At 43.7% G+C, this 27,973-nt stretch overlaps 1 long non-coding RNA gene across 1 annotated transcript in view; it reads right to left on the bottom strand.

The window, feature by feature from the left end:
- Window positions 1–817: 817 nt before the first annotated feature.
- Window positions 818–27,973, bottom strand: part of LOC307181231 — a 526,820-nt gene continuing 499,664 nt past the window's right edge. Inside the window, exon 3 of the long non-coding RNA XR_013826185.1 lies at window positions 818–905. This is a non-coding gene — a long non-coding RNA (uncharacterized lncRNA). The remainder of the gene's footprint in view (window positions 906–27,973) is intronic.

Genomic DNA, 27,973 nt, shown 5'->3' with positions numbered 1-27,973 from the left:
ATTAGGGAGAACCAATGAGACACTAGCTGGAGGTGTCTGGACATGCAAATTTAACTCTCATTTCCCACCAGGAAGAGGAAATAACCAAAGGCTCAGCGTGCCGTGCCGGAACAAGATTAGGGCCTGAAGCCATCCTGCGGTGTTGCGGCCAGCTCACAAGAAAGCGAGTTGAAGAAAGGAACTCAGGGACACTGTAATTCACAAACCTGCAGAGTTATAAATGACAGCTATCGTCCAAAAATATACTGAAGTAAGGCTGCCAAGAGGACCTGAAAGCGGGGCAGAATTGCAGGAAACCGATTTCAGGAGGTAGACTGGAATTGCATTGAAAGCATAGGAAAAGAGGCAGAGCGTCCACAATGATGCACTTGGCCAAAAAGGACGTATGCGTTTGTTCCTGAATATATTCAGGAAAAAACGCATACGCCCTTTTTGGCCAACCAAGCAAGCTTGCAAAGGAAATCTGCACTACAATGAAGTCTCACTTCCCTCCGGTTAAACGGGCCATCTGTAAAAAGCGTAAAATCCAGAAAGGCACGACAGGCCATGGAGAACTGAGAGCCTTGTTATGCTGATGGGCGGGATGTAAATTGCCAACAGACACTCGGGAGAAGTGTATGGTGTTTCCTGAAACATCTAAGAAACAAAGCAACAGAGCCTAGGGCACTTCCACTTATGGTCCTATAGCTTAGGGAAATTAAAATCAAAAAGACACAGCCACCCCAAAGTTTGGGACGCCTCTGTTTACAAGAACCTCGTTTACCGTACAAGTTCACTATCACAGAAAGTGAAAAACGGATAAAGAACTTGTGGTACTTACGTACAATGCAGTATCACTCAGCATGAAATCTATGTCATCAGGCTCGTAGCAGCATAATGAGTGGATTCAGGTACGATGATTCTAACTGAAATAAGTCACACAGAAAAAGAAACATCATAAGATATCACTAATACACGGAATGTAAACTTGGCTACACAGGAACTGAATTCCAAAACAGAACAGGGTCTCAAATTTAGAAAACCAACTTATGCTTGCTTAAGGGGAAAGGTGAGTTGGGGTGCTGCATAAAACCAGAGATTGAAATGAGCACAGATAAAGTTCCTTAAGCCAAATATGGAATAGACAAGAGCTACTCCTTGCTCAACGAAATGGACTCAACACCCCATATTAAACGCCTAAGAATGTACCTGACTAGTAAGTATCTTAAAACCTATGGATTGCTATGTCTCCAAAAGAGAATCAAGCGTGTGTACAGGGGCATGAACGCAGCAGTGATAGGATTGGAGAAGATCGGTGAGCAAATGAAGACCCTTTGAAGTCATATTGCATGGTACCCATTCCACGGGTTTCAACTACCCAGGTTTAAGGTATTCTTCCTTCAGCTAAAACATGCATGTGGAACCCAGAGTATGATCAACCGTGTGAACGGGAGACGTGTTCAAATATGTCTCAGTTTTTCTCCCCTGGTACTCGGGTGCAACATTCCAGACGCTTTACTAACACTCTCCCAACTTGGAGAGTCAACGCCTTTAACCTCCTGTTTGGCCCAGTTTGCAATTTCTGGGGAAGATGAACAGGAATGGCGAGAACCAATGAGAGACTAGCTGGAGGTGTCTGGACGGGCAAATTTAACTCTCATTTCCCACCAGGAAGAGGAATTAACCAAAGGCTCAGTGTGCCGTGCCTGAACCAGATTAGGGCCTGAAACCATCCTGCGGTGTTGCGGCCAGCTCACAAGAAAGCGAGTTGAAGAAAGGAGCTCAGGGACACTGTAATGCACAAACCTGCAGAGTTATAAATGACAGCTATCGTCCAAAAATATACTGAAGTAAGGCTGCCAAGATGACTTGAAAGCAGGGCAGAATTGCAGGAAACCGATTTCAGGAGGTAGACTGGAATTGCATTGAAAGCATAGGAAAAGAGGCAGAACGTCCACAATGATGCACTTGGCCAAAAAGGGCGTATGCGTTTTTTCCTGAATATATTCAGGAAAAAACGCATACGCCCTTTTTGGCCAACCAAGCAAGCTTGCAAAGGAAATCTGCACTACAATGAAGTCTCACTTCCCCCCGGTCAAAATGGCCATCTGAAAAAAGTGTAAAATCCAGAAAGGCAGTACAGGCCATGGAGAACTGGGAGCCTTGTTATGCTGATGGGCGGGATGTAAATAGCCAACAGATATTCTGGAGAAGTGTATGGTGTTTCCTGAAACATCTAAAAAACAAAGCAACAGAGCCTAGGGCACTTCCACTTAAGGTCCTATAGCTTAGGAAAATTAAAATCAAAAAGACACAGCCACCCCAAAGTTTGGGACGCCTCTGTTTACAAGAACCTCGTTTACCGTAAAGTTCAATATCGCAGAAAGTGAAAAATGGTTAAAGAACTTGTGGTACTTACGTACAATGCAGTATCACTCAGCAATGAATTCTATGTAATCAGGCCCGTAGCACCATAATGAGTGGATTCAGGTACGATGATTCTAACTAAAATAAGTCACACAGAAAAAGAAACATCATAAGATATCACTAATACACGGAATGTAAACTTGGCTACCCAGGAACTGAATTCCAAAACAGAACAGGGTCTCAAATTTAGAAAACCAACTTATGCTTGCTTAAGGGGAAAGGTGAGTTGGGGTGCTGCATAAAACCAGAGATTGAAATGAGCACAGATAAAGTTCCTTAAGCCAAATATGGAATAGACAAGAGCTATTCCTTGCTCAACGAAATGGACTCAACACCCCATATTAAACGCCTAAGAATGTACCTGACTAGTAAGTATCTTAAAACCTATGGATTGCTATGTCTCCAAAAGAGAATCAAGCGTGTGTACAGGGACATAAACGCAGCAGTGATAGGATTGGAGAGGTTCACTGAGCAAATGAAGACCTTTGAAGTCATGTTGCATGGTACCCATTCCACGGGTCTCAACTCTCCAGGTTTAAGGTATTCTTCCTTCAGCTAAAACATGCATGTGGAACCCAGAATATGATCAACCATGTGAACGGGAGACGTGTTCAAATATGTCTCAGTTTTCATACCCTGGTACTCGGGTGCAACATTCCAGACGCTTTACTAACACTCTCCCGACTTGGAGAGTCAGTCCCTTTAACCTCCTGTTTGGCCCAGTTTGCAATTTCTGCGGAAGATGAACAGGAATAGGGAGAACCAATGAGAGACTAGCTGGAGGTGTCTGGATGGGCAAATTTAACTCTCATTTCCCAACAGGAAGAGGAATTAACCAAACGCTCAGCGTGCCGTGCCGGAACCAGATTAGGGCCTGAAGCCATCTTGCGGTGTTGCGGCCAGGTCACAAGAAAGCGAGTGGAAGAAAGGAGCTCAGGGGCACTGTAATTCACAAACCTGCAGAGTTATAAATGACAGCTATCGTCCAAAAATATACTGAAGTAAGGCTGCCAAGAGGACTTGAAAGCGGGGCAGAATTGCAGGAAACCGATTTCAGGAGGTAGACTGGAATTGCATTGAAAGCATAGGAAAAGAGGCAGAACGTCCACAATGATGCACTTGGCCAAAAAGGGCGTATGCGTTTTTTCCTGAATATATTCAGGAAAAAACGCATACGCCCTTTTTGGCCAACCAAGCAAGCTTGCAAAGGAAATCTGCACTACAATGAAGTCTCACTTCTCCCCGGTCAAAAGGGCCATCTGAAAAAAGTGTAAAATCCAGAAAGGCAGGACAGGCCATGGAGAACTGGGAGCCTTGTTATGCTGATGGGCGGGATGTAAATTGCCAACAGACACTCGGGAGAAGTGTATGGTGTTTCCTGAAACATCTAAAAAACAAAGCAACAGAGCCTAGGGCACTGCAACTTATGGTCCTATAGCTTAGGGAAATTAAAATCAAAAAGACACAGCCACCCCAAAATTTGGAACGGCTCTGTTTACAAGAACCTCATTTACAGTACAAGTTCAACATCGCAGAAAGTGAAAAATGGATAAAGAAGTTGTGGTATTTACTTACAAAGCAATATCACTCAGCAATGAAATCTGTGTCATCAGGCCCTTAGCAGCACAATGAGTGGATTCAGGTATGATGATTCTAACTGAAGTAAGTCACACAGAAAGAGAAACATCATAAGATATCAGTAATACATGGAATGTAAACTTGGCTACACAGGAACTGAATTACAGAACAGAACAGGGTCTCAAATTTAGAAAACCAACTTATGCTTGCTTAAGGGTAAAGGTGAGTTGGGGTGCTGCATAAAACCAGAGATTGAAATGAGCACAGATAAAGTTCCTTAAGCCAAATATGGAATAGACAAGAGCTACTCCTTGCTCAACGAAATGGACTCAACACCGCATATTAAACGCCTAAGAATGTACCTGACTAGTAAGTATCTTAAAACCTATGGATTGCTATGTCTCCGAAAGAGAATCAAGCATGTGTACAGGGGCATGAACGCAGCAGTGATAGGATTGGAGAGGTTCGGTGAGCAAATGAAGTCCCTTTGAAGTCATATTGCATGGTACCCATTCCACGGGTTTCAACTACCCAGGTTTTAGGTATTCTTCCTTCAGCTAAAACATGCATGTGGAACCCAAGTATGATCAACCATGTGAACGGGAGACGTGTTCAAATATGTCTCAGTTTTCCTCCCCTGGTACTCGGGTGCAACATTCCAGACGCTTTACTAACACTCTCCCAACTTGGAGAGTCAGCGCCTTTAACCTTCTGTTTGGCCCAGTTTGCAATTTCTGCGGAAGATGAACAGGAATAGCGAGAACCAATGAGAGGCTAGCTGGAGGTGTCTGGACGGGCAAATTTAACTCTCATTTCCCAACAGGAAGAGGAAATAACCAAAGGCTCAGCGTGCCGTACCGGAACCAGATTAGGGCCTGAAGCCATCCTGCGGTGTTGCGGCCACCTCAAAAGAAACCGAGTTGAAGAAAGGAGCTCAGGGGCACTATAATTCACAAACCTGCAGAGTTATAAATGACAGCTATCGTCCAAAAATAGACTGAAGTAAGGCTGCCAAGAGGACTTGAAAGCGGGGCAGAATTGCAGGAAACCGATTTCAGGAGGTAGACTGGAATTGCATTGAAAGCATAGGAAAAGAGGCAGAACGTCCACAATGATGCACTTGGCCAAAAAGGGCGTATGCGTTTTTTCCTGAATATATTCAGGAAAAAACGCATACGCCCTTTTTGGCCAACCAAGCAAGCTTGCAAAGGAAATCTGCACTACAATGAAGTCTCACTTCTCCCCGGTCAAAAGGGCCATCTGAAAAAAGTGTAAAATCCAGAAAGGCAGGACAGGCCATGGAGAACTGGGAGCCTTGTTATGCTGATGGGCGGGATGTAAATTGCCAACAGACACTCGGGAGAAGTGTATGGTGTTTCCTGAAACATCTAAAAAACAAAGCAACAGAGCCTAGGGCACTGCAACTTATGGTCCTATAGCTTAGGGAAATTAAAATCAAAAAGACACAGCCACCCCAAAATTTGGAACGGCTCTGTTTACAAGAACCTCGTTTACAGTACAAGTTCAACATCGCAGAAAGTGAAAAATGGATAAAGAAGTTGTGGTATTTACTTACAAAGCAATATCACTCAGCAATGAAATCTGTGTCATCAGGCCCTTAGCAGCACAATGAGTGGATTCAGGTATGATGATTCTAACTGAAGTAAGTCACACAGAAAGAGAAACATCATAAGATATCAGTAATACACGGAATGTAAACTTGGCTACACAGGAACTGAATTACAGAACAGAACAGGGTCTCAAATTTAGAAAACCAACTTATGCTTGCTTAAGGGTAAAGGTGAGTTGGGGTGCTGCATAAAACCAGAGATTGAAATGAGCACAGATAAAGTTCCTTAAGCCAAATATGGAATAGACAAGAGCTACTCCTTGCTCAACGAAATGGACTCAACACCGCATATTAAACGCCTAAGAATGTACCTGACTAGTAAGTATCTTAAAACCTATGGATTGCTATGTCTCCGAAAGAGAATCAAGCATGTGTACAGGGGCATGAACGCAGCAGTGATAGGATTGGAGAGGTTCGGTGAGCAAATGAAGTCCCTTTGAAGTCATATTGCATGGTACCCATTCCACGGGTTTCAACTACCCAGGTTTTAGGTATTCTTCCTTCAGCTAAAACATGCATGTGGAACCCAAGTATGATGAACCATGTGAACGGGAGACGTGTTCAAATATGTCTCAGTTTTCCTCCCCTGGTACTCGGGTGCAACATTCCAGACGCTTTACTAACACTCTCCCCACTTGGAGAGTCAGCGCCTTTAACCTTCTGTTTGGCCCAGTTTGCAATTTCTGCGGAAGATGAACAGGAATAGCGAGAACCAATGAGAGGCTAGCTGGAGGTGTCTGGACGGGCAAATTTAATTCTCATTTCCCAACAGGAAGAGGAAATAACCAAAGGCTCAGCGTGCCGTACCGGAACCAGATTAGGGCCTGAAGCCATCCTGCGGTGTTGCGGCCACCTCAAAAGAAACCGAGTTGAAGAAAGGAGCTCAGGGGCACTATAATTCACAAACCTGCAGAGTTATAAATGACAGCTATCGTCCAAAAATAGACTGAAGTAAGGCTGCCAAGAGGACTTGAAAGCGGGGCAGAATTGCAGGAAACCGATTTCAGGAGGTAGACTGGAATTGCATTGAAAGCATAGGAAAAGAGGCAGAACGTCCACAATGATGCACTTGGCCAAAAAGGGCGTATGCGTTTTTTCCTGAATATATTCAGGAAAAAACGCATACGCCCTTTTTGGCCAACCAAGCAAGCTTGCAAAGGAAATCTGCACTACAATGAAGTCTCACTTCCCCCCGGTCAAAAGGGCCATCTGAAAAAAGTGTAAAATCCAGAAAGGCAGGACAGGCCATGGAGAACTGGGAGCCTTGTTATGCTGATGGGCGGGATGTAAATTGCCAACAACCACTCGGGAGAAGTGTATGGTGTTTCCTGAAACATCTAAAAAACAAAGCAACAGAACCTAGGGCACTTCCACTTATGGTCCTATAGCTTAGGGAAATTAAAATCAAAAAGACACAGCCACCCCAAAGTTTGGAACGGCTCTGTTTACAAGAACCTCGTTTACAGTACAAGTTCAACATCGCAGAAAGTGAAAAATGGATAAAGAAGTTGTGGTATTTACTTACAAAGCAATATCACTCAGCAATGAAATCTGTGTCATCAGGCCCTTAGCAGCACAATGAGTGGATTCAGGTATGATGATTCTAACTGAAATAAGTCACACAGAAAAAGAAACATCATAAGATATCAGTAATACACGGAATGTAAACTTGGCTACACAGGAACTGAATTACAGAACAGAACAGGGTCTCAAATTTAGAAAACCAACTTATTCTTGCTTAAGGGTAAAGGTGAGTTGGGGTGCTGCATAAAACCAGAGATTGAAATGAGCACAGATAAAGTTCCTTAAGCCAAATATGGAATAGACAAGAGCTACTCCTTGCTCAACGAAATGGACTCAACACCCCATATTAAACGCCTAAGAATGTACCTGACTAGTAAGTATCTTAAAACCTATGGATTGCTATGTCTCCGAAAGAGAATCAAGCATGTGTACAGGGGCATAAACGCAGCAGTGATAGGATTGGAGAGGTTCGGTGAGCAAATGAAGACCCTTTGAAGTCATATTGCATGGTACCCATTCCACGGGTTTCAACTACCCAGGTTTTAGGTATTCTTCCTTCAGCTAAAATATGCATGTGGAACCCAGAGTATGATCAACCATGTGAACGGGAGACGTGTTCAAATATGTCTCAGTTTTCCTCCCCTGGTACTCGGGTGCAACATTCCAGACGCTTTACTAACACTCTCCCCACTTGGAGAGTCAGTCCCTTTAACCTCCTGTTTGGCCCAGTTTGCAATTTCTGCGGAAGATGAACAGGAATAGCGAGAACCAATGAGAGGCTAGCTGGAGGTGTCTGGACGGGCAAATTTAACTCTCATTTCCCAACAGGAAGAGGAAATAACCAAAGGCTCAGTGTGCCGTACCGGAACCAGATTAGGGCCTGAAGCCATCCTGCGGTGTTGCGGCCAGGTCACAAGAAAGCAAGTTGAAGAAAGGAGCTCAGGGGCACTGTAATTCACAAACCTGCAGAGTTATAAATGACAGCTATCGTCCAAAAATATGCTGAAGTAAGGCTGCCAAGAGGACTTGAAAGCGGGGCAGAATTGCAGGAAACCGATTTCAGGAGGTAGACTGGAATTGCATTGAAAGCATAGGAAAAGAGGCAGAACGTCCACAATGATGCACTTGGCCAAAAAGGGTGTATGCGTTTTTTCCTGAATATATTCAGGAAAAAACGCATACGCCCTTTTTGGCCAACCAAGCAAGCTTGCAAAGGAAATCTGCACTACAATGAAGTCTCACTTCTCCCCGGTCAAAAGGGCCATCTGAAAAAAGTGTAAAATCCAGAAAGGCAGGACAGGCCATGGAGACCTGGGAGCCTTGTTATGCTGATGGGCGGGATGTAAATTGCCAACAGACACTCGGGAGAAGTGTATGGTGTTTCCTGAAACATCTAAAAAACAAAGCAACAGAGCCTAGGGCACTGCCACTTATGGTCCTATAGCTTAGGGAAATTAAAATCAAAAAGACACAGCTACCCCAAAGTTTGGGACGGCTCTGTTTACAAGAACCTCGTTTACAGTACAAGTTCAACATCGCAGAAAGTGAAAAATGGATAAAGAAGTTGTGGTATTTACTTACAAAGCAATATCACTCAGCAATGAAATCTGTGTCATCAGGCCCTTAGCAGCACAATGAGTGGATTCAGGTATGATGATTCTAACTGAAGTAAGTCACACAGAAAAAGAAACATCATAAGATATCAGTAATACACGGAATGTAAACTTGGCTACACAGGAACTGAATTACAGAACAGAACAGGGTCTCAAATTTAGAAAACCAACTTATGCTTGCTTAAGGGTAAAGGTGAGTTGGGGTGCTGCATAAAACCAGAGATTGAAATGAGCACAGATAAAGTTCCTTAAGTCAAATATGGAATAGACAAGAGCTACTCCTTGCTCAACGAAATGGACTCAACACCGCATATTAAACGCCTAAGAATGTACCTGACTAGTAAGTATCTTAAAACCTATGGATTGCTATGTCTCCGAAAGAGAATCAAGCATGTGAACAGGGGCATAAACGCAGCAGTGATAGGATTGGAGAGGTTCGGTGAGCAAATGAAGACCCTTTGAAGTCATATTGCATGGTACCCATTACACGGGTCTTAACTCTCCAGGTTTAAGGTATTCTTCCTTCAGCTAAAACATGCATGTGGAACCCAAGTATGATCAACCATGTGAACGGGAGACGTGTTCAAATATGTCTCAGTTTTCCTCCCCTGGTACTCGGGTGCAACATTCCAGACGCTTTACTAACACTCTCCCCACTTGGAGAGTCAGCGCCTTTAACCTCCTGTTTGGCCCAGTTTGCAATTTCTGCGGAAGATGAACAGGAATAGCGAGAACCAATGAGAGGCTAGCTGGAGGTGTCTGGACGGGCAAATTTAACTCTCATTTCCCAACAGGAAGAGGAAATAACCAAAGGCTCAGCGTGCCGTACCGGAACCAGATTAGGGCCTGAAGCCATCCTGCGGTGTTGCGGCCACCTCAAAAGAAACCGAGTTGAAGAAAGGAGCTCAGGGGCACTATAATTCACAAACCTGCAGAGTTATAAATGACAGCTATCGTCCAAAAATAGACTGAAGTAAGGCTGCCAAGAGGACTTGAAAGCGGGGCAGAATTGCAGGAAACCGATTTCAGGAGGTAGACTGGAATTGCATTGAAAGCATAGGAAAAGAGGCAGAACGTCCACAATGATGCACTTGGCCAAAAAGGGCGTATGCGTTTTTTCCTGAATATATTCAGGAAAAAACGCATACGCCCTTTTTGGCCAACCAAGCAAGCTTGCAAAGGAAATCTGCACTACAATGAAGTCTCACTTCCCCCCGGTCAAAAGGGCCATCTGAAAAAAGTGTAAAATCCAGAAAGGCAGGACAGGCCATGGAGAACTGGGAGCCTTGTTATGCTGATGGGCGGGATGTAAATTGCCAACAACCACTCGGGAGAAGTGTATGGTGTTTCCTGAAACATCTAAAAAACAAAGCAACAGAACCTAGGGCACTTCCACTTATGGTCCTATAGCTTAGGGAAATTAAAATCAAAAAGACACAGCCACCCCAAAGTTTGGAACGGCTCTGTTTACAAGAACCTCGTTTACAGTACAAGTTCAACATTGCAGAAAGTGAAAAATGGATAAAGAAGTTGTGGTATTTACTTACAAAGCAATATCACTCAGCAATGAAATCTGTGTCATCAGGCCCTTAGCAGCACAATGAGTGGATTCAGGTATGATGATTCTAACTGAAATAAGTCACACAGAAAAAGAAACATCATAAGATATCAGTAATACACGGAATGTAAACTTGGCTACACAGGAACTGAATTACAGAACAGAACAGGGTCTCAAATTTAGAAAACCAACTTATTCTTGCTTAAGGGTAAAGGTGAGTTGGGGTGCTGCATAAAACCAGAGATTGAAATGAGCACAGATAAAGTTCCTTAAGCCAAATATGGAATAGACAAGAGCTACTCCTTGCTCAACGAAATGGACTCAACACCCCATATTAAACGCCTAAGAATGTACCTGACTAGTAAGTATCTTAAAACCTATGGATTGCTATGTCTCCGAAAGAGAATCAAGCATGTGTACAGGGGCATAAACGCAGCAGTGATAGGACTGGAGAGGTTCGTGAGCAAATGAAGACCCTTTGAAGTCATATTGCATGGTACCCATTCCACGGGTTTCAACTACCCAGGTTTAAGGTATTCTTCCTTCAGCTAAAACATGCATGTGGAACCCAGAGTATGATCAACCATGTGATCGGGAGACGTGTTCAAATATGTCTCAGTTTTCGTACCCTGGTACTCGGGTGCAACATTCCAGACGCTTTACTAACACTCTCCCGACTTGGAGAGTCAGTCCCTTTAACCTCCTGTTTGGCCCAGTTTGCAATTTCTACGGATGATGAACAGGAATAGCGAGAAGCAATGAGAGACTAGCTGGAGGTGTCTGGACGGGCAAATTTAACTCTCATTTCCCACCAGGAAGAGGAATTAACCAAAGGCTCAGCGTGCCGTGCCAGAACCAGATTAGGGCCTGAAGCCATCCTGCGGTGTTGTGGCCACCTCAAAAGAAACCGAGTTGAAGAAAGGAGCTCAGGGGCACTGTAATTCACAAACCTGCAGAGTTATAAATGACAGCTATCGTCCAAAAATAGACTGAAGTAAGGCTGCCAAGAGGACTTGAAAGCGGGGCAGAATTGCAGGAAACCGATTTCAGGAGGTAGACTGGAATTGCATTGAAAGCATAGGAAAAGAGGCAGAACGTCCACAATGATGCACTTGGCCAAAAAGGGCGTATGCGTTTTTTCCTGAATATATTCAGGAAAAAAACGCATACGCCCTTTTTGGCCAACCAAGCAAGCTTGCAAAGGAAATCTGCACTACAATGAAGTCTCACTTCCCCCCGGTCAAAAGGGCCATCTGAAAAAAGTGTAAAATCCAGAAAGGCAGGACAGGCCATGGAGAACTGGGAGCCTTGTTATGCTGATGGGCGGGATGTAAATTGCCAACAACCACTCGGGAGAAGTGTATGGTGTTTCCTGAAACATCTAAAAAACAAAGCAACAGAGCCTAGGGCACTTCCACTTATGGTCCTATAGCTTAGGGAATTTAAAATCAAAAAGACACAGCCACCCCAAAGTTTGGAACGGCTCTGTTTACAAGAACCTCGTTTACAGTACAAGTTCAACATCGCAGAAAGTGAAAAATGGATAAAGAAGTTGTGGTATTTACTTACAAAGCAATATCACTCAGCAATGAAATCTGTGTCATCAGGCCCTTAGCAGCACAATGAGTGGATTCAGGTATGATGATTCTAACTGAAATAAGTCACACAGAAAAAGAAATATCATAAGATATCAGTAATACACGGAATGTAAACTTGGCTACACAGGAACTGAATTACAGAACAGAACAGGGTCTCAAATTTAGAAAACCAACTTATTCTTGCTTAAGGGTAAAGGTGAGTTGGGGTGCTGCATAAAACCAGAGATTGAAATGAGCACAGATAAAGTTCCTTAAGCCAAATATGGAATAGACAAGAGCTACTCCTTGCTCAACGAAATGGACTCAACACCGCATATTAAACACCTAAGAATGTACCTGACTAGTAAGTATCTTAAAACCTATGGATTGCTATGTCTCCGAAAGAGAATCAAGCATGTGTACAGGGGCGTAAACGCAGCAGTGATAAGATTGGAAAGGTTCGGTGAGCAAATGAAGACCCTTTGAAGTCATATTGCATGGTACCCATTCCACGGGTTTCAACTACCCAGGTTTTACGTATTCTTCCTTCAGCTAAAACATGCATGTGGAACCCAGAGTATGATCAACCATGTGATCGTGAGACGTGTTCAAATATGTCTCAGTTTTCGTACCCTGGTACTCGGGTGCAACATTCCAGATGCTTTACTAACACTCTCCCGACTTGGAGAGTCAGTCCCTTTAACCTCCTGTTTGGCCCAGTTTCCAATTTCTGCGGAAGATGAACAGGAATAGCGAGAACCAATGAGAGACTAGCTGGAGGTGTCTGGACGGGCAAATTTAACTCTCATTTCCCACCAGGAAGAGGAATTAACCAAAGGCTCAGCGTGCCGTGCCGGAACCAGATTAGGGCCTGAAGCCATCCTGCGGTGTTGCGGCCAGGTCACAAGAAAGCGAGTTGAAGAAAGGAGCTCAGGGGCACTGTAATTCACAAACCTGCAGAGTTATAAATGACAGCTATCGTCCAAAAATATACTGAAGTAAGGCTGCCAAGAGGACTTGAAAGCGGGGCAGAATTGCAGGAAACCGATTTCAGGAGGTAGACTGGAATTGCATTGAAAGCATAGGAAAAGAGGCAGAACGTCCACAATGATGCACTTGGTCAAAAAGGGCGTATGCGTTTTTTCCTGAATATATTCAGGAAAAAACGCATACGCCCTTTTTGGCCAACCAAGCAAGCTTGCAAAGGAAATCTGCAGTACAGTGAAGTCTCATTGCTCCCCGGTCAAAAGGGCCATCTGAAAAAAGTGTAAAATCCAGAAAGGCAGGACAGGCCATGGAGAACTGGGAGCCTTGTTATGCTGATGGGCGGGATGTAAATTGCTAACAGACACTGGGGAGAAGTGTATGGTGTTTCCTGAAACATCTAAAAAACAAAGCAACAGAGCCTAGGGCACTTCCACTTATGGTCCTATAGCTTAGGGAAATTAAAATCAAAAAGACACAGCCACCCCAAAGTTTGGGACGCCTCTGTTTACAAGAACCTCGTTTACCGTACAAGTTCAATATCACAGAAAGTGAAAAATGGATAAAGAACTTGTGGTACTTACGTACAATGCAGTATCACTGAGCAATGAAATCTATGTCATCAGGCCTGTAGCAGCATAATGAGTGGATTCAGGTACGATGATTCTAACTGAAATAAGTCACACAGAAAAAGAAACATCATAAGATATCAGTAATACACAGAATGTAAACTTGGCTACACAGGAACTGAATTACAGAACAGAACAGGTTCTCAAATTTAGAAAACAAACTTATGCTTACTTAAGGGGAAAGGTGAGTTGGGGTGCTGCATAAAACCAGAGATTGAAATGAGCACAGATAAAGTTCCTTAAGCCAAATATGGAATAGACAAGAGCTACTCCTTGCTCAACGAAATGGACTCAACACCCCATATTAAACGCCTAAGAATGTACCTGACTAGTAAGTATCTTAAAACCTATGGATTGCTATGTCTCCAAAAGAGAATCAAGCGTCTGTACAGGGGCATAAACGCAGCAGTGATAGGATTGGAGAGGTTCGGTGAGCAAATGAAGACCCTTTGAAGTCATATTGCATGGTACCCATTCCACGGGTCTCAACTCTCCAGGTTTAAGGTATTCTTCCTTCAGCTAAAACATGCATGTGGAACCCAGAGTATTATCAACCGTGTGATCGGGAGACGTGTTCAAATATGTCTCAGATTTCGTACCCTGGTACTCGGGTGCAACATTCCAGACGCTTTACTAACACTCTCCCCACTTGGAGAGTCAGTCCCTTTAACCTCCTGTTTGGCCCAATTTGCAATTTGTGCGGAAGATGAACAGGAATAGCGAGAACCAATGAGAGACTAGCTGGAGGTGTCTGGACGGGCAAATTTAACTCTCATTTCCCACCAGGAAGAGGAATTAACCAAAGGCTCAGCGTGCCGTGCCGGGACCAGATTAGGGCCTGAAGCCATCCTGCGGTGTTGCGGCCAGCTCACAAGAAAGCGAGTTGAAGAAAGGAGCTCAGGGGCACTGTAATTCACAAACCTGCAGAGTTATAAATGACAGCTATCATCCAAAAATATACTGAAGTAAGGCTGCCAAGAGGACTTGAAAGCGGGGAAGAATTGCAGGAAACAGATTTCAGAAGGTAGACTGGAATTGTATTGAAAGCATAGGAAAAGAGGCAGAACGTCCACAATGATGCACTTGGCCAAAAAGGGCGTATGTGTTTTTTCCTGAATATATTCAGGAAAAAACGCATACGCCCTTTTTGGCCAACCAAGCAAGCTTGCAAAGGAAATCTGCACTACAATGAAGTCTCACTTCCCCCCGGTCAAAAGGGCCATCTGAAAAAAGTGTAAAATCCAGAAAGGCAGGACAGGCCATGGAGAACTGGGAGCCTTATTATGCTGATGGGCGGGATGTGAATTGCCAACAGACACTCTGGAGAAGTGTATGGTGTTTCCTGAAACATCTAAAAAACTAAGCAACATAGCCTAGGGCACTTCCACTTATGATCCTATAGATTAGGGAAATTAAAATCAAAAAGACACAGCCACCCCAAAGTTTGGAATGGCTCTGTTTACAAGAACCTCGTTTACCTTACAAGTTCAACATCGCAGAAAGTGAAAAATGGATAAAGAAGTTGTGGTATTTACTTACAAAGCAATATCACTCAGCAATGAAATCTATGTCATCAGGCCCTTAACAGCACAATGAGTGGATTCAGGTATGATGATTCTAACTGAAAGAAGTCACACAGAAAAAGAAACATCATAAGATATCAGTAATACACGGAATGTAAACTTGGCTACACAGGAACTGAATTACAGAACAAAACAGGGTCTCAAATTTAGAAAACCAACTTATGCTTGCTTAAGGGGAAAGGTGAGTTGGGGTGCTGCATAAAACCAGAGATTGAAATGAGCACACATAAAGTTCCTTAAGCCAAATATGGAATAGACAAGAGCTACTCCTTGCTCAACGAAATGGACTCAACACCCCATATTAAACGCCTAAGAATGTACCTGACTAGTAAGTATCTTAAAACCTATGGATTGCTATGTCTCCGAAAGAGAATCAAGCATGTGTACAGGGGCATAATCGCAGCATTGATAGGATTGGAGAGGTTCGGTGAGCAAATGAAGACCCTTTGAAGTCATATTGCATGGTACCCATTCCACGGGTTTCAACTACCCAGGTTTAAGTTATTCTTCCTTCAGCTAAAACATGCATGTGGAACCCAGAGTATGATCAACCATGTGATCGGGAGACATGTTCAAATATGTCTCAGTTTTCGTACCCTGGTACTCGGGTGCAACATTCCAGACGCTTTACTAACACTCTCCCGACGTGGAGAGTCAGTCCCTTTAACCTCCTGTTTGGCCCAGTTTGCAATTTCTGCGGAAGATGAACAGGAATAGGGAGAACCAATGAGAGACTAGCTGGAGGTGTCTGGATGGGCAAATTTAACTCTCATTTCCCAACAGGAAGAGGAATTAACCAAAGGCTCAGCGTGCCGTGCCGGAACCAGATTAGGGCCTGAAGCCATCCTGCGGTGTTGCGGCCAGGTCACAAGAAAGCGAGTGGAAGAAAGGAGCTCAGGGGCACTGTTATTCACAAACCTGCAGAGTTATAAATGACAGCTATCGTCCAAAAATATACTGAAGTAAGGCTGCCAAGAGGACTTGAAAGCGGGGCAGAATTGCAGGAAACCGATTTCAGGAGGTAGACTGGAATTGCATTGAAAGCATAGGAAAAGAGGCAGAACATCCACAATGATGCACTTGGCCAAAAAGGGCGTATGCGTTTTTTCCTGAATATATTCAGGAAAAAACGCATACGCGCTTTTTGCCCAACCAAGCAAACTTGCAAAGGAAATCTTCACTACAATGAAGTCTCACTTCCCCCCGGTCAAAAGGGCCATCTGAAAAAAGTGTAAAATCCAGAAAGGCAGGACAGGCCATGGAGAACTGGGAGCCTTGTCATGCTGATGGGCGGGATGTAAATTGCCAACAGACACTCGGGAGAAGTGTATGGTGTTTCCTGAAACATCTAAAAAACAAAGCAACAGAGCCTAGGGCACTTCCACTTATGGTCCTATAGCTCAGGGAATTTAAAATCAAAAAGACACAGCTGCCCCAAAGTTTGGGACGCCTCTGTTTACAAGAACCTCGTTTACAGTACAAGTTCAACATCGCAGAAAGTGAAAAATGGATAAAGAAGTTGTGGTATTTACTTACAAAGCAATATCACTCAGCAATGAATTCTATGTAATCAGGCCCGTAGCACCATAATGAGTGGATTCAGGTACGATGATTCTAACTAAAATAAGTCACACAGAAAAAGAAACATCATAAGATATCACTAATACACGGAATGTAAACTTGGCTACCCAGGAACTGAATTCCAAAACAGAACAGGGTCTCAAATTTAGAAAACCAACTTATGCTTGCTTAAGGGGAAAGGTGAGTTGGGGTGCTGCATAAAACCAGAGATTGAAATGAGCACAGATAAAGTTCCTTAAGCCAAATATGGAATAGACAAGAGCTATTCCTTGCTCAACGAAATGGACTCAACACCCCATATTAAACGCCTAAGAATGTACCTGACTAGTAAGTATCTTAAAACCTATGGATTGCTATGTCTCCAAAAGAGAATCAAGCGTGTGTACAGGGACATAAACGCAGCAGTGATAGGATTGGAGAGGTTCACTGAGCAAATGAAGACCTTTGAAGTCATGTTGCATGGTACCCATTCCACGGGTCTCAACTCTCCAGGTTTAAGGTATTCTTCCTTCAGCTAAAACATGCATGTGGAACCCAGAATATGATCAACCATGTGAACGGGAGACGTGTTCAAATATGTCTCAGTTTTCATACCCTGGTACTCGGGTGCAACATTCCAGACGCTTTACTAACACTCTCCCGACTTGGAGAGTCAGTCCCTTTAACCTCCTGTTTGGCCCAGTTTGCAATTTCTGCGGAAGATGAACAGGAATAGGGAGAACCAATGAGAGACTAGCTGGAGGTGTCTGGATGGGCAAATTTAACTCTCATTTCCCAACAGGAAGAGGAATTAACCAAACGCTCAGCGTGCCGTGCCGGAACCAGATTAGGGCCTGAAGCCATCTTGCGGTGTTGCGGCCAGGTCACAAGAAAGCGAGTGGAAGAAAGGAGCTCAGGGGCACTGTAATTCACAAACCTGCAGAGTTATAAATGACAGCTATCGTCCAAAAATATACTGAAGTAAGGCTGCCAAGAGGACTTGAAAGCGGGGCAGAATTGCAGGAAACCGATTTCAGGAGGTAGACTGGAATTGCATTGAAAGCATAGGAAAAGAGGCAGAACGTCCACAATGATGCACTTGGCCAAAAAGGGCGTATGCGTTTTTTCCTGAATATATTCAGGAAAAAACGCATACGCCCTTTTTGGCCAACCAAGCAAGCTTGCAAAGGAAATCTGCACTACAATGAAGTCTCACTTCTCCCCGGTCAAAAGGGCCATCTGAAAAAAGTGTAAAATCCAGAAAGGCAGGACAGGCCATGGAGAACTGGGAGCCTTGTTATGCTGATGGGCGGGATGTAAATTGCCAACAGACACTCGGGAGAAGTGTATGGTGTTTCCTGAAACATCTAAAAAACAAAGCAACAGAGCCTAGGGCACTGCAACTTATGGTCCTATAGCTTAGGGAAATTAAAATCAAAAAGACACAGCCACCCCAAAATTTGGAACGGCTCTGTTTACAAGAACCTCATTTACAGTACAAGTTCAACATCGCAGAAAGTGAAAAATGGATAAAGAAGTTGTGGTATTTACTTACAAAGCAATATCACTCAGCAATGAAATCTGTGTCATCAGGCCCTTAGCAGCACAATGAGTGGATTCAGGTATGATGATTCTAACTGAAGTAAGTCACACAGAAAGAGAAACATCATAAGATATCAGTAATACATGGAATGTAAACTTGGCTACACAGGAACTGAATTACAGAACAGAACAGGGTCTCAAATTTAGAAAACCAACTTATGCTTGCTTAAGGGTAAAGGTGAGTTGGGGTGCTGCATAAAACCAGAGATTGAAATGAGCACAGATAAAGTTCCTTAAGCCAAATATGGAATAGACAAGAGCTACTCCTTGCTCAACGAAATGGACTCAACACCGCATATTAAACGCCTAAGAATGTACCTGACTAGTAAGTATCTTAAAACCTATGGATTGCTATGTCTCCGAAAGAGAATCAAGCATGTGTACAGGGGCATGAACGCAGCAGTGATAGGATTGGAGAGGTTCGGTGAGCAAATGAAGTCCCTTTGAAGTCATATTGCATGGTACCCATTCCACGGGTTTCAACTACCCAGGTTTTAGGTATTCTTCCTTCAGCTAAAACATGCATGTGGAACCCAAGTATGATCAACCATGTGAACGGGAGACGTGTTCAAATATGTCTCAGTTTTCCTCCCCTGGTACTCGGGTGCAACATTCCAGACGCTTTACTAACACTCTCCCAACTTGGAGAGTCAGCGCCTTTAACCTTCTGTTTGGCCCAGTTTGCAATTTCTGCGGAAGATGAACAGGAATAGCGAGAACCAATGAGAGGCTAGCTGGAGGTGTCTGGACGGGCAAATTTAACTCTCATTTCCCAACAGGAAGAGGAAATAACCAAAGGCTCAGCGTGCCGTACCGGAACCAGATTAGGGCCTGAAGCCATCCTGCGGTGTTGCGGCCACCTCAAAAGAAACCGAGTTGAAGAAAGGAGCTCAGGGGCACTATAATTCACAAACCTGCAGAGTTATAAATGACAGCTATCGTCCAAAAATAGACTGAAGTAAGGCTGCCAAGAGGACTTGAAAGCGGGGCAGAATTGCAGGAAACCGATTTCAGGAGGTAGACTGGAATTGCATTGAAAGCATAGGAAAAGAGGCAGAACGTCCACAATGATGCACTTGGCCAAAAAGGGCGTATGCGTTTTTTCCTGAATATATTCAGGAAAAAACGCATACGCCCTTTTTGGCCAACCAAGCAAGCTTGCAAAGGAAATCTGCACTACAATGAAGTCTCACTTCTCCCCGGTCAAAAGGGCCATCTGAAAAAAGTGTAAAATCCAGAAAGGCAGGACAGGCCATGGAGAACTGGGAGCCTTGTTATGCTGATGGGCGGGATGTAAATTGCCAACAGACACTCGGGAGAAGTGTATGGTGTTTCCTGAAACATCTAAAAAACAAAGCAACAGAGCCTAGGGCACTGCAACTTATGGTCCTATAGCTTAGGGAAATTAAAATCAAAAAGACACAGCCACCCCAAAATTTGGAACGGCTCTGTTTACAAGAACCTCGTTTACAGTACAAGTTCAACATCGCAGAAAGTGAAAAATGGATAAAGAAGTTGTGGTATTTACTTACAAAGCAATATCACTCAGCAATGAAATCTGTGTCATCAGGCCCTTAGCAGCACAATGAGTGGATTCAGGTATGATGATTCTAACTGAAGTAAGTCACACAGAAAGAGAAACATCATAAGATATCAGTAATACACGGAATGTAAACTTGGCTACACAGGAACTGAATTACAGAACAGAACAGGGTCTCAAATTTAGAAAACCAACTTATGCTTGCTTAAGGGTAAAGGTGAGTTGGGGTGCTGCATAAAACCAGAGATTGAAATGAGCACAGATAAAGTTCCTTAAGCCAAATATGGAATAGACAAGAGCTACTCCTTGCTCAACGAAATGGACTCAACACCGCATATTAAACGCCTAAGAATGTACCTGACTAGTAAGTATCTTAAAACCTATGGATTGCTATGTCTCCGAAAGAGAATCAAGCATGTGTACAGGGGCATGAACGCAGCAGTGATAGGATTGGAGAGGTTCGGTGAGCAAATGAAGTCCCTTTGAAGTCATATTGCATGGTACCCATTCCACGGGTTTCAACTACCCAGGTTTTAGGTATTCTTCCTTCAGCTAAAACATGCATGTGGAACCCAAGTATGATGAACCATGTGAACGGGAGACGTGTTCAAATATGTCTCAGTTTTCCTCCCCTGGTACTCGGGTGCAACATTCCAGACGCTTTACTAACACTCTCCCCACTTGGAGAGTCAGCGCCTTTAACCTTCTGTTTGGCCCAGTTTGCAATTTCTGCGGAAGATGAACAGGAATAGCGAGAACCAATGAGAGGCTAGCTGGAGGTGTCTGGACGGGCAAATTTAATTCTCATTTCCCAACAGGAAGAGGAAATAACCAAAGGCTCAGCGTGCCGTACCGGAACCAGATTAGGGCCTGAAGCCATCCTGCGGTGTTGCGGCCACCTCAAAAGAAACCGAGTTGAAGAAAGGAGCTCAGGGGCACTATAATTCACAAACCTGCAGAGTTATAAATGACAGCTATCGTCCAAAAATAGACTGAAGTAAGGCTGCCAAGAGGACTTGAAAGCGGGGCAGAATTGCAGGAAACCGATTTCAGGAGGTAGACTGGAATTGCATTGAAAGCATAGGAAAAGAGGCAGAACGTCCACAATGATGCACTTGGCCAAAAAGGGCGTATGCGTTTTTTCCTGAATATATTCAGGAAAAAACGCATACGCCCTTTTTGGCCAACCAAGCAAGCTTGCAAAGGAAATCTGCACTACAATGAAGTCTCACTTCCCCCCGGTCAAAAGGGCCATCTGAAAAAAGTGTAAAATCCAGAAAGGCAGGACAGGCCATGGAGAACTGGGAGCCTTGTTATGCTGATGGGCGGGATGTAAATTGCCAACAACCACTCGGGAGAAGTGTATGGTGTTTCCTGAAACATCTAAAAAACAAAGCAACAGAACCTAGGGCACTTCCACTTATGGTCCTATAGCTTAGGGAAATTAAAATCAAAAAGACACAGCCACCCCAAAGTTTGGAACGGCTCTGTTTACAAGAACCTCGTTTACAGTACAAGTTCAACATCGCAGAAAGTGAAAAATGGATAAAGAAGTTGTGGTATTTACTTACAAAGCAATATCACTCAGCAATGAAATCTGTGTCATCAGGCCCTTAGCAGCACAATGAGTGGATTCAGGTATGATGATTCTAACTGAAATAAGTCACACAGAAAAAGAAACATCATAAGATATCAGTAATACACGGAATGTAAACTTGGCTACACAGGAACTGAATTACAGAACAGAACAGGGTCTCAAATTTAGAAAACCAACTTATTCTTGCTTAAGGGTAAAGGTGAGTTGGGGTGCTGCATAAAACCAGAGATTGAAATGAGCACAGATAAAGTTCCTTAAGCCAAATATGGAATAGACAAGAGCTACTCCTTGCTCAACGAAATGGACTCAACACCCCATATTAAACGCCTAAGAATGTACCTGACTAGTAAGTATCTTAAAACCTATGGATTGCTATGTCTCCGAAAGAGAATCAAGCATGTGTACAGGGGCATAAACGCAGCAGTGATAGGATTGGAGAGGTTCGGTGAGCAAATGAAGACCCTTTGAAGTCATATTGCATGGTACCCATTCCACGGGTTTCAACTACCCAGGTTTTAGGTATTCTTCCTTCAGCTAAAATATGCATGTGGAACCCAGAGTATGATCAACCATGTGAACGGGAGACGTGTTCAAATATGTCTCAGTTTTCCTCCCCTGGTACTCGGGTGCAACATTCCAGACGCTTTACTAACACTCTCCCCACTTGGAGAGTCAGTCCCTTTAACCTCCTGTTTGGCCCAGTTTGCAATTTCTGCGGAAGATGAACAGGAATAGCGAGAACCAATGAGAGGCTAGCTGGAGGTGTCTGGACGGGCAAATTTAACTCTCATTTCCCAACAGGAAGAGGAAATAACCAAAGGCTCAGTGTGCCGTACCGGAACCAGATTAGGGCCTGAAGCCATCCTGCGGTGTTGCGGCCAGGTCACAAGAAAGCGAGTTGAAGAAAGGAGCTCAGGGGCACTGTAATTCACAAACCTGCAGAGTTATAAATGACAGCTATCGTCCAAAAATATGCTGAAGTAAGGCTGCCAAGAGGACTTGAAAGCGGGGCAGAATTGCAGGAAACCGATTTCAGGAGGTAGACTGGAATTGCATTGAAAGCATAGGAAAAGAGGCAGAACGTCCACAATGATGCACTTGGCCAAAAAGGGTGTATGCGTTTTTTCCTGAATATATTCAGGAAAAAACGCATACGCCCTTTTTGGCCAACCAAGCAAGCTTGCAAAGGAAATCTGCACTACAATGAAGTCTCACTTCTCCCCGGTCAAAAGGGCCATCTGAAAAAAGTGTAAAATCCAGAAAGGCAGGACAGGCCATGGAGACCTGGGAGCCTTGTTATGCTGATGGGCGGGATGTAAATTGCCAACAGACACTCGGGAGAAGTGTATGGTGTTTCCTGAAACATCTAAAAAACAAAGCAACAGAGCCTAGGGCACTGCCACTTATGGTCCTATAGCTTAGGGAAATTAAAATCAAAAAGACACAGCTACCCCAAAGTTTGGGACGGCTCTGTTTACAAGAACCTCGTTTACAGTACAAGTTCAACATCGCAGAAAGTGAAAAATGGATAAAGAAGTTGTGGTATTTACTTACAAAGCAATATCACTCAGCAATGAAATCTGTGTCATCAGGCCCTTAGCAGCACAATGAGTGGATTCAGGTATGATGATTCTAACTGAAGTAAGTCACACAGAAAAAGAAACATCATAAGATATCAGTAATACACGGAATGTAAACTTGGCTACACAGGAACTGAATTACAGAACAGAACAGGGTCTCAAATTTAGAAAACCAACTTATGCTTGCTTAAGGGTAAAGGTGAGTTGGGGTGCTGCATAAAACCAGAGATTGAAATGAGCACAGATAAAGTTCCTTAAGTCAAATATGGAATAGACAAGAGCTACTCCTTGCTCAACGAAATGGACTCAACACCGCATATTAAACGCCTAAGAATGTACCTGACTAGTAAGTATCTTAAAACCTATGGATTGCTATGTCTCCGAAAGAGAATCAAGCATGTGAACAGGGGCATAAACGCAGCAGTGATAGGATTGGAGAGGTTCGGTGAGCAAATGAAGACCCTTTGAAGTCATATTGCATGGTACCCATTACACGGGTCTTAACTCTCCAGGTTTAAGGTATTCTTCCTTCAGCTAAAACATGCATGTGGAACCCAAGTATGATCAACCATGTGAACGGGAGACGTGTTCAAATATGTCTCAGTTTTCCTCCCCTGGTACTCGGGTGCAACATTCCAGACGCTTTACTAACACTCTCCCCACTTGGAGAGTCAGCGCCTTTAACCTCCTGTTTGGCCCAGTTTGCAATTTCTGCGGAAGATGAACAGGAATAGCGAGAACCAATGAGAGGCTAGCTGGAGGTGTCTGGACGGGCAAATTTAACTCTCATTTCCCAACAGGAAGAGGAAATAACCAAAGGCTCAGCGTGCCGTACCGGAACCAGATTAGGGCCTGAAGCCATCCTGCGGTGTTGCGGCCACCTCAAAAGAAACCGAGTTGAAGAAAGGAGCTCAGGGGCACTATAATTCACAAACCTGCAGAGTTATAAATGACAGCTATCGTCCAAAAATAGACTGAAGTAAGGCTGCCAAGAGGACTTGAAAGCGGGGCAGAATTGCAGGAAACCGATTTCAGGAGGTAGACTGGAATTGCATTGAAAGCATAGGAAAAGAGGCAGAACGTCCACAATGATGCACTTGGCCAAAAAGGGCGTATGCGTTTTTTCCTGAATATATTCAGGAAAAAACGCATACGCCCTTTTTGGCCAACCAAGCAAGCTTGCAAAGGAAATCTGCACTACAATGAAGTCTCACTTCCCCCCGGTCAAAAGGGCCATCTGAAAAAAGTGTAAAATCCAGAAAGGCAGGACAGGCCATGGAGAACTGGGAGCCTTGTTATGCTGATGGGCGGGATGTAAATTGCCAACAACCACTCGGGAGAAGTGTATGGTGTTTCCTGAAACATCTAAAAAACAAAGCAACAGAACCTAGGGCACTTCCACTTATGGTCCTATAGCTTAGGGAAATTAAAATCAAAAAGACACAGCCACCCCAAAGTTTGGAACGGCTCTGTTTACAAGAACCTCGTTTACAGTACAAGTTCAACATTGCAGAAAGTGAAAAATGGATAAAGAAGTTGTGGTATTTACTTACAAAGCAATATCACTCAGCAATGAAATCTGTGTCATCAGGCCCTTAGCAGCACAATGAGTGGATTCAGGTATGATGATTCTAACTGAAATAAGTCACACAGAAAAAGAAACATCATAAGATATCAGTAATACACGGAATGTAAACTTGGCTACACAGGAACTGAATTACAGAACAGAACAGGGTCTCAAATTTAGAAAACCAACTTATTCTTGCTTAAGGGTAAAGGTGAGTTGGGGTGCTGCATAAAACCAGAGATTGAAATGAGCACAGATAAAGTTCCTTAAGCCAAATATGGAATAGACAAGAGCTACTCCTTGCTCAACGAAATGGACTCAACACCCCATATTAAACGCCTAAGAATGTACCTGACTAGTAAGTATCTTAAAACCTATGGATTGCTATGTCTCCGAAAGAGAATCAAGCATGTGTACAGGGGCATAAACGCAGCAGTGATAGGACTGGAGAGGTTCGTGAGCAAATGAAGACCCTTTGAAGTCATATTGCATGGTACCCATTCCACGGGTTTCAACTACCCAGGTTTAAGGTATTCTTCCTTCAGCTAAAACATGCATGTGGAACCCAGAGTATGATCAACCATGTGATCGGGAGACGTGTTCAAATATGTCTCAGTTTTCGTACCCTGGTACTCGGGTGCAACATTCCAGACGCTTTACTAACACTCTCCCGACTTGGAGAGTCAGTCCCTTTAACCTCCTGTTTGGCCCAGTTTGCAATTTCTACGGATGATGAACAGGAATAGCGAGAAGCAATGAGAGACTAGCTGGAGGTGTCTGGACGGGCAAATTTAACTCTCATTTCCCACCAGGAAGAGGAATTAACCAAAGGCTCAGCGTGCCGTGCCAGAACCAGATTAGGGCCTGAAGCCATCCTGCGGTGTTGTGGCCACCTCAAAAGAAACCGAGTTGAAGAAAGGAGCTCAGGGGCACTGTAATTCACAAACCTGCAGAGTTATAAATGACAGCTATCGTCCAAAAATAGACTGAAGTAAGGCTGCCAAGAGGACTTGAAAGCGGGGCAGAATTGCAGGAAACCGATTTCAGGAGGTAGACTGGAATTGCATTGAAAGCATAGGAAAAGAGGCAGAACGTCCACAATGATGCACTTGGCCAAAAAGGGCGTATGCGTTTTTTCCTGAATATATTCAGGAAAAAAACGCATACGCCCTTTTTGGCCAACCAAGCAAGCTTGCAAAGGAAATCTGCACTACAATGAAGTCTCACTTCCCCCCGGTCAAAAGGGCCATCTGAAAAAAGTGTAAAATCCAGAAAGGCAGGACAGGCCATGGAGAACTGGGAGCCTTGTTATGCTGATGGGCGGGATGTAAATTGCCAACAACCACTCGGGAGAAGTGTATGGTGTTTCCTGAAACATCTAAAAAACAAAGCAACAGAGCCTAGGGCACTTCCACTTATGGTCCTATAGCTTAGGGAATTTAAAATCAAAAAGACACAGCCACCCCAAAGTTTGGAACGGCTCTGTTTACAAGAACCTCGTTTACAGTACAAGTTCAACATCGCAGAAAGTGAAAAATGGATAAAGAAGTTGTGGTATTTACTTACAAAGCAATATCACTCAGCAATGAAATCTGTGTCATCAGGCCCTTAGCAGCACAATGAGTGGATTCAGGTATGATGATTCTAACTGAAATAAGTCACACAGAAAAAGAAACATCATAAGATATCAGTAATACACGGAATGTAAACTTGGCTACACAGGAACTGAATTACAGAACAGAACAGGGTCTCAAATTTAGAAAACCAACTTATTCTTGCTTAAGGGTAAAGGTGAGTTGGGGTGCTGCATAAAACCAGAGATTGAAATGAGCACAGATAAAGTTCCTTAAGCCAAATATGGAATAGACAAGAGCTACTCCTTGCTCAACGAAATGGACTCAACACCCCATATTAAACGCCTAAGAATGTACCTGACTAGTAAGTATCTTAAAACCTATGGATTGCTATGTCTCCGAAAGAGAATCAAGCATGTGTACAGGGGCATAAACGCAGCAGTGATAGGATTGGAGAGGTTCGGTGAGCAAATGAAGACCCTTTGAAGTCATATTGCATGGTACCCATTCCACGGGTTTCAACTACCCAGGTTTTAGGTATTCTTCCTTCAGCTAAAATATGCATGTGGAACCCAGAGTATGATCAACCATGTGAACGGGAGACGTGTTCAAATATGTCTCAGTTTTCCTCCCCTGGTACTCGGGTGCAACATTCCAGACGCTTTACTAACACTCTCCCCACTTGGAGAGTCAGTCCCTTTAACCTCCTGTTTGGCCCAGTTTGCAATTTCTGCGGAAGATGAACAGGAATAGCGAGAACCAATGAGAGGCTAGCTGGAGGTGTCTGGACGGGCAAATTTAACTCTCATTTCCCAACAGGAAGAGGAAATAACCAAAGGCTCAGTGTGCCGTACCGGAACCAGATTAGGGCCTGAAGCCATCCTGCGGTGTTGCGGCCAGGTCACAAGAAAGCGAGTTGAAGAAAGGAGCTCAGGGGCACTGTAATTCACAAACCTGCAGAGTTATAAATGACAGCTATCGTCCAAAAATATGCTGAAGTAAGGCTGCCAAGAGGACTTGAAAGCGGGGCAGAATTGCAGGAAACCGATTTCAGGAGGTAGACTGGAATTGCATTGAAAGCATAGGAAAAGAGGCAGAACGTCCACAATGATGCACTTGGCCAAAAAGGGTGTATGCGTTTTTTCCTGAATATATTCAGGAAAAAACGCATACGCCCTTTTTGGCCAACCAAGCAAGCTTGCAAAGGAAATCTGCACTACAATGAAGTCTCACTTCTCCCCGGTCAAAAGGGCCATCTGAAAAAAGTGTAAAATCCAGAAAGGCAGGACAGGCCATGGAGACCTGGGAGCCTTGTTATGCTGATGGGCGGGATGTAAATTGCCAACAGACACTCGGGAGAAGTGTATGGTGTTTCCTGAAACATCTAAAAAACAAAGCAACAGAGCCTAGGGCACTGCCACTTATGGTCCTATAGCTTAGGGAAATTAAAATCAAAAAGACACAGCTACCCCAAAGTTTGGGACGGCTCTGTTTACAAGAACCTCGTTTACAGTACAAGTTCAACATCGCAGAAAGTGAAAAATGGATAAAGAAGTTGTGGTATTTACTTACAAAGCAATATCACTCAGCAATGAAATCTGTGTCATCAGGCCCTTAGCAGCACAATGAGTGGATTCAGGTATGATGATTCTAACTGAAGTAAGTCACACAGAAAAAGAAACATCATAAGATATCAGTAATACACGGAATGTAAACTTGGCTACACAGGAACTGAATTACAGAACAGAACAGGGTCTCAAATTTAGAAAACCAACTTATGCTTGCTTAAGGGTAAAGGTGAGTTGGGGTGCTGCATAAAACCAGAGATTGAAATGAGCACAGATAAAGTTCCTTAAGTCAAATATGGAATA

The sequence above is a fragment of the Stenella coeruleoalba genome (assembly GCF_951394435.1).
Source record: "Stenella coeruleoalba genome assembly, contig: scaffold_64, whole genome shotgun sequence".
Taxonomy (NCBI): Eukaryota; Metazoa; Chordata; class Mammalia; order Artiodactyla; family Delphinidae; genus Stenella; species Stenella coeruleoalba.
This window is presented reverse-complemented; position numbering and strand designations above follow the sequence as displayed.